Here is an 8,511-nt window from a genome sequence, read left to right on the forward strand (position 1 = left end):
TGCTTGTCTGTGTAGACACCAGGAATCTTATGTCTGTGAAGAGTTTGTTAGTGATGGCTAGGTTCTGGGGACTTGGGGGTAAAAAATAAAGAAGCAGTGAAGAATGTCACCTAACTGGACGCCTGGAAGGCAGGGAACTCCCATCGGGGTTTGGGGAGAGTGAAGGGGTGAGACCTCTCATAGCACTCTGGTCTCGTCATCAGGGAAGTTTTCTCAGGTGTTCTGGTCCTGACCTATCTGTCTGAGGTGTGTCTGAGGTTGAAAGTTGGAGGAAAGAGCATGTTCCTCTGAGGCAGGAGCATTCCTCTGGGAACCGCAGGGCGTGGTGGTGACGTGAGGACATGGGCAGGCAGAGCGGCGGCCGGATGGCCAGCAGCAGTGGGGAGCCTGACAGCCGTGGGAACAGAGCCCTGCACAGCTGTGTGGGGACGTGGAGGCCCGGGGGGCTGGGTGTGGAGATCCACAGAGCAGGCTGGGGCACCCAGAGCCTAGTGCCATTGTGATGCGTCACCTGTCCTCCAGGCTGCTGGGACTTGGGGAAGTGACTGTTACCATGCATGCAGGTGGATCTGTTATGTTTAGAACATCTTCCTCCAAACTGGGCTGTCTAAATGTACTCTTCTACTGCTATAGCTGCCTTTCCAAAAGGTGAGTTCCAAGTTTCCTGTTGTATTTAATATGGACAGTAAGGCCAGTGAACTTCAGAGAGGGGGCCCTTTATGCTGACCATAACCACAAATCATTATGACTTAGTCCCATGGCACTGTGGGATCAGGTACCCACTTTCTTTCTCAGAGTACATTGAGCCCTGGATCCTATGGTGACGGCAGAAGGCCCAGGGGTTCACTGTAACCCTTCTCTGATGCTCCTGTCTTCTTCCTGTCATGGGTCTGGGCTCTCCTAATGCTTCACTGAGTCTTGGTCTGAAACAGAGGGAGGGAGCCCAGTTTGGCTCAGTCCCGTCTTGACGGCTGCATGAAATTGGCCCTACTCTCCTGTGTGTAAAGCCCAAAAGCAAGGAGGCTTACGCAAGGGCCGCCTTTATGGCTGATGGTGAAAATGCAACGCTGTTCCCTGGAGTGGCAGACCTTTGAGTTGGAAAGCCCATTTCCCACTGGTGTCGCGCTCAGTGGAGGGTCCACCTGGGCTAGGTGGGGACCCGGGTCAAAGTGTTTTCTATTCCAGTCTCCTGTGCAGGATGCAGGAATCCAGACGTGGCCGACTGTTGCCGAGGGAGAGCCTTCAGATTGCCTGGCACGGGTGAAGTTCCTCCAGCAGGAGAGCTGGCTCCAGGGGCAGTGGCCTAGCTATACTCAGGCTGCTCTTGCAGACGGCCTCCCTGAAGTTCAAGCCAAGAATAGGGAGTGACAACTGTGAGAACTCAAGCATAGCTTTTTTTCCCAGCAGTTCTTTTCAAAATTTTAATTTTAGCAGTTTTTAATTATGTAATGAATACCTGCATATATTCTCTGTACACATTTAAGCATTACAAGTAAAGTGGAAATCCACTTTGACTACCATTCCTGATTCCATCCCCTTGCTATAAGTTTATTTTACAGACTTTCAGATGTTTCCTCCATGCACTTTTTCTCTATATATACGTATATCATCATACGTAGTGTGGTTTTGTGTGTGTGTATTTTTATTTCATTGGTATTAGCTGTACATACCGTATAAATTTCTCTGAAACAGCTTTCTTCACTCAACTATCTGTCTTAACAATTTTTCCATATCAATATATGCAGATTTAGCTAATTCTTCTAAGTGTTGCAGAGTTTTCCATAATATAATGTATCATATATTATTAAAGATACTCTGGACCAATGACTCCTTTTTATAAAAACATCAGAGAATACCCCCATACTGTCCTGAAATGAAATTCATAAATAATACAAGTTACTTAAAATATGATTAAAAATCAATATAATGTTCTAACTGTAATATAAGGATATAAAGAAAAAACATTTATAATAAATTAACATGTACTTTGATATATAAATGACTTGGGCACACTGCAGCAGATGACATCATCAAGTAGACAGATGCTTGTACCAATATAGACTCAAGTGAGTGCTACATTCCCAAATGCAGACAGATCTGGGTGTGATTTGTTGCTGAATTAAATACCCTGGATGACATTGCCATGGACTTCATGATTTTTCTGAGATGATGAACAACTCGTGGTAAAGATTCAAACTAAACAAAGTTACAATGTGCCTCAGTTTATTTGGTGGTTCCATTCTTAGAAATCAACATATATTAAAACTGTGCAGAATTTGCTTTGTGTTTATATATAGTGGAGTTAAGTTCTTGGCTTAGATGTTTTTCACCGACAGTAATGTGGCAAGACACCCAGAGTCCTTGCTGGATGAGGAAAATTCCTCCTTGCGTGAGATACATCATGGCTACCAACCAGTAGATACCAGTGGTAACCCCAGAGATCATGACAATCAACACCTGCATAAATTTCCTAGGTGTCTCTTGGGGGGTGGCACTGAGAACTAATGAATTAATGAGGACATTTATGCTTTTATTGTTTTCTCTAGATTTTTTGCTATTATAAACAAAGTAGCAAAGAGTATCTTTATATTTGCCTTTTTACGTACGTGTCAGAACAGGTCTTGGGGGCAAGATAGATCCCCAAGCGATTTCAACTGAGTTGTCCTCACACCCCTTGGCTGGGGTGGGAAGTATGACTTCTCTAGAGGATGGCTCCTTCTGTTCCACTTTTTTCTCCTTCCCAGTTAGCTCCCAGACCTGGATCAGAGCTGGTTCTCATTCACTGGGAGAATTCAGAGCCATGGTCGCCCCTCCATCTCCAGGCAGGCAGCCGTGCTCTGGGTCAGCTGCTCTTACCTGTCCTTCTAATGGAGGTGTCACATTCATGATTTCCACGAGCTCACCCCACTCTTCCCACATATCAGGTTCAGAACAGGGCAAAATAATTAGAATTGTTATTAGACTGATTTTTTGATTAATGAGGTATCTTAATTGTGCATATTGAAAATTATGAGTAGCTTTAAGGCATTGGAGAGATGGTGAAGTTGGACTTTTTCTCAGAGAGACTGATGAAAAAGAAAGAGATAAAAAGTTCTCCCACAGTGACTGGGAAAGAGAGGAGTCAGAAACAGGGACTCTCAGGCTGGCAGAGAACTTTGAGGACATTTAGTCTGAGTCTTTGATGCCCATTCCACAAGAGAGACCCCTTTAGAAAGCGTTGGATGAAGCAGGTGCTGCTGAATGTTCTGAGAGAAAGAAACAGAATTTCAGAACTTTACAAAGAAGCTGTTACAAGATTTGAGATTTATTCATCAGTAAGAAACAAAAGGCATTTTGGTTTTTAAATGAGGAAAGGTATTGGAGCAGGAATGTTGTGGGAATAAGTTTCCCTTCAGAAAAGGAAAACAATAGACAGAAAACTTGAGTTTGCATTTTGTTTCTTTTGCTTTGTCGGCACCATCTTTTGTGGGTTGTGCCTGTTTTACTAAATAACTAATATATAGGCCTCAGCAATGGACAAAATATTTTTATATATATATTGCTTGGTGACAGTTCACACACTTGCCAAGTTTTTATTGTTAAGTTGTACACACCGAGGTTGAAAAAGAGGAGATTTAGTCCTAGGTTACATGTTGAGAAAATGACAGAAATAAAACCAAGTCCAAGTCTTCTGAAAGTTAATTACATACCCTTTACAACAAACTGGCTCTAAGTTAATTTAAACTTGTAGAATGTTAAGATGAGCATTTATTTTTGTAAATTTCTTTGGAATGTCATATTTTCTTAGGTTCTCCCTAATGTTTGCCTGCTTGGGCATATTTATTCATTGCCACCTGGTGGTAATTAAGAAATACTATGGGGAAGAGGAGAAACAGGGAGATGACAAAGCACTTGTTAGTTATTCCAAACAGCAATCTTGGTTCAGAAATTTGAGATTCAGACACTGAAAAATCGCAGGTAGGTAGAGCTGGTTTCTTCTGGCCCCACCGGGCAATGGAAAACCCTGTCAAGCCACGTGGCTTCCTGATTTTCCATCAAGGGTAAAGGCAGAGTTGCAGGAGCTTCTTGATATTTTCCTGCAGGAAAAAAACAAAGGCATAGACAGTGTATCTAATAATAAAGAGCAAAATCTGGAGCACATATGGCGTCCTTAAATAAGATTAAATGAGAAAATGCTATATGCAAACGCGCTTAGCTTAACGCCAGCCACAAATTAGGTTTTCAGTGAATGATGGTTCAATTTGAGATTATATTTCTTTTTTTTTTTTTTTTTTTTTTTTTTGCGGTACGCGGGCCTCTCACTGTTGTGGCCTCTCCCGTTGCGGAGCACAGGCTCCGGACGCGCAGGCTCAGCGGCCATGGCTCATGGGCCCAGCCGCTCCGCGGCATGTGGGATCCTCCCGGACCGGGGCACGAACCCATGTACCCTGCAAAGGCAGGTGGACTCTCAACGACTGCGCCACCAGGGAAGCCTGAGATTATATTTCTTTCCTAGAACTTTCTACTTAATAACTTGTGATTTTAAAAATTATTTCTCACCTCTTACTTTTTTTTTTTTTTTTTGCCCGCGTGGCTTGCAGGGTCTTAGTTCCCAGACCAGGGATTGAACCCATGCCCTTGGCAATGAAAGCACAGATTCCTAACCACTGGACTGCCAGGGGATTCCTTTTCCTCTTACTTTTATTGCCATGGTCTGATGGGCAAAAACTAACTACTCCGCCAGCCTACCTGCCTGGGAGGCCAGTGCCCATTCCCTACTGGTTCCACACTCAGTGTTCCTGCCACCATTCTGCAATCCTTCCCTATGTTTACCCAGTTGGAAACGACCACTGCAGCCAACTGAAATCCCCCTATTTCCTTCATTTCTGGAGATGCAGACAAAATGATGGGAGTTTTCTATGGGGATTGTCAGGAGGAGCTGGAAAGTTGGGAATGCTTTTTTTTTTTTCTTCCAGGTTTATTGAGATACAATTGATGCATAGCATTATATAAGTTTAGGGTATATAGCATAATGATTAGACATACCTATGTCATGAAATGGTTATCACAGTAAGTTTAGTAAACATCCATCATTTCATATAGATACAAAATCAAAGAAATAGAAAAATTTTTTTTCCTTGTGATGAGAACTCTTAGGATTTGCTCTCAACTTTCCTATATAACATACCACACTGTTAATTGTATTTATTGTGTTGTACTTTACATCCCCAGCACTTGTTTATCTTATAAGTGGAACTTTGTACCTTTTGACTGCTTCTGGTAACTACAAATCCTATCTCTTTTTCTATGAGTTTCTTTTTGAAGTATAATTGACTTATAACACTGTGTTAGTTCCTGGTACACAACATCGTGATTCAGTATTTCTATACATTTCACAACGATCACCATGATAAGTCTAGTTACCATGTGTCACCACACAAAGATAATATATAATTATTGACTATATTCCCCACACTGTACATTTCATACCTGTGACTCATTTATTTTGTAATTGGAAGTTTGTACCTCTTAATCTCCCTCACCTGTCCTCCCCACCCTGTCCCGCTTCCCCTGGAAACCACCTGTTTGTTCTCTGTATCTGTGACTTTGTTTCTGTTTTGTTATGTTTGTTCATTTGTTTTTAGATTTTATATACAAGTGAAATCATACAACATTTGTCTTTCTCTGACTGAGTTATTTCACTTAGCATAATGCCCTCTAGGCCCATCCATGTTGTTGCAAACGGCAACATTCTTTTTAATGGTGGAGTAATATCCCATTATATGTATCACATCTTCTTTATTCATCCTTTGGTGGGCACCTTGGTTGCTCCCATATCTTGGCTATGCTCTTTTTTAACTCCTTCTCTTCTCCACTGAGTTTAAGAGGAAATCTGTGAACTTCCACATCATTGTGGGAGCACATTGGATGCTGTGTTCTTCATTTGCCTCTTTATTTTATCCCCCAGTTCCCACTAATAGTGGTATATAGGTCAGCACATTTTGCCCTCATCCCAAGAAGTGTTTCATAATCGGCTACCACCAACACTCCCTTCACCCCTTATGCCTCCAGGAAGCTGTATGATGCTGAGTGGCGGGGGTGACGGTGTTCAAGGGTCTGAGGAGGCACAAGATGGAGGAGTTGGAAAGAAAAAATCAGGAGAAGGATCACCATTTGAAAAATGGAAATCTTAGATTATGATTTTTTTTTTTTTTTTTTTTTTTTTTGCGGTACGCGGGCCTCTCACTGTTGTGGCCTCTCCCGTTGCCGAGCACAGGCTCCGGACGCGCAGGCTCAGCGGCCATGGCTCACGGGCCTAGCCGCTCCAGATTATGATTTTTTTGAAACAAAATGATTAAGCCATTTTAGAAACATGACTCAGATTGACTTCTGCCCTTTCTTCCTCCAAATGATTATGAAAAACACATACTTGGAAGATTTTAATAAAATTATGAATATTAGATCATTATAATTCCTGTTTATGGAGGACAGCAGTCCAGTACTTAACTGCAAGAGGAAAATGAATCCGTGCTTCTAGGAGGCACTGCCACTTACAAAAACCAAGGAAGAATAACTTGGCTATCTTAGTTTATAGCCCTCTACTTGTTGCCTTTTCTCATTTTACCTTAAAATTTAATCAAAGTTCTATATGCATCTAGTTTAAAGAGCCAGATATTTCTACTAGTTTGTTTTGGAAAACGGTGGTTCTTGTTCCCATCTCCTCCCCCTTTCCTAAGGCAACTACTTTCACTTCCTTTGATGTGTGTGTGCGTGTGTGTGTGTCTGTGTGTGTGTGTGTGTGTATGTTTCTGTCTTTGTCTAAATTATATGCTTGTATTGCTACTTTTTGATTTTTCAGTCTCAGGCATTTATTCCACGATGTAATATGAAAACTTAGTTCTTCCTCGCTTCATTTCCATGGCAGACACTTTCATCCCACTTTCCAATATAGCTTAATTGTGATGTTGGCTAGCTCAGTATTCAGTGTTTGAAATATTAGGACTGTGACAGGATAAGAAATATACATTTGGTCCCTGCCTTCAGTTCCTGACACAGAACTCCTAAACCCTTGTAATTTCCTGAGTGTTAGGGGTAACAGGAGCATCTTTTGTTCTACTATATGGTCTTTGATCCCAATTCTTGACAAAAGAGCTTCTAAGACTCTTGGCTTCTCTGGAGTGGTAGGAGTGCCTTTTTGTATGCTAATGAGATGATTGGGGGGCCCCAGCTTCAGGATGGGGGCAGGTCACCAGAAAGACCCAGGCTTGATTAGAAGGCTGGAACTTTCACCTTCACCACCAACCCTGGGGAGATGAGGGGTCTGAAGATTGGGTTAATCACCAGTGGTCAGTGATTTAATTAATCATACCTACATAATAGAGCCTCCATAAAAACCCTAAACAAGGGGATTCAGAGGCCATTGATGAACACATCCATATGCTGTAAGGGTGGGGAACTGCACTCAAAAGCCTTCTGCACCTCGTCTTGTTAAGAAGAAACAGGCCCCTAGTGGAGTCACTTGTGTTAAGGCCCCATATCAGCAAACCAAGACTTAAATACCTAACCTAACTGCAGTTGTAACCTCTCCGAGAAACGTAAACCTTTACCAGTCAACCTGGAATTACCTGATCAGCAATAATGAGGTAGTCCACTGGATGGGCCCCTTCTGTTCCCCTTAGGAGGGCAACTTTGCCTAAAAGAATGTATTTTTTTTCTAATACAGTAATTTCCTTTTTCCTCCTCTCCACCTTTAAAAACCTTTCCATTTCTATAGCTGAGTGGAGATCCTTTCTATTGCTGGGATAGATGGCATGCTGCCTGATTCCTTCATTGTTCAATAAAGTCAATTAGATCTTAAATTTTACTACGATGATTTTTTTTTTTTTTTTTTTTTGCGATACGTGGGCCTCTCACTGTTGTGGCCTCTCCCGTTGCGGAGCACAAGCTCTGGATGCGCAGGCTCAGCGGCTATGGCTCACGGTACTTGCCGCTCCGCGGCATGTGGGATCTTCCTGGACCGGGGCATGAACCCGTGTCCCCTGCATTGGCAGGCGGGCTCCCAACCACTGCGCCACCAGGGAAGCCCGAATTTTGTTTTTAACAGCCCTATGTAGTTTTCCATCTAGCTGTTCATCTGAATACTTTATAATAAACCCAAAAACGTAAGTTTATTGTTCCCCTGAGTTCTGTGAGTTGTTATAGCAAATTATTAAACCTAAGGTGGTGGTGTGGGAACCCCCAATTTATAGCTGATTGGCCAGAAGTACAGGTGACAAGTGGAAAGCAGTCTTGTGGGACTGAGCCCTTAACCTGTGAGTCTGCACTGGCTTCAAGCGGTCAGTGCCAGCATTCAACTGTAGGCCATCTGGTTGGTGACTGGAGATTGGAGAATTTGTTGGTGTGAGACCCTCTCCCCATTTGGTGTCAGAAGTGTTATGAGTGGACAAACAAGTTTTCTTTTCATGAAAATGTAAATGTTATTCATGATGGAACCATTTATTTATTTTTTAAATTTATTTATTTATTTTTTTT

This window comes from Mesoplodon bidens (assembly GCF_964165515.1).
Source record: "Mesoplodon bidens genome assembly, chromosome: 9".
In the NCBI taxonomy this organism is placed as follows: domain Eukaryota; kingdom Metazoa; phylum Chordata; class Mammalia; order Artiodactyla; family Ziphiidae; genus Mesoplodon; species Mesoplodon bidens.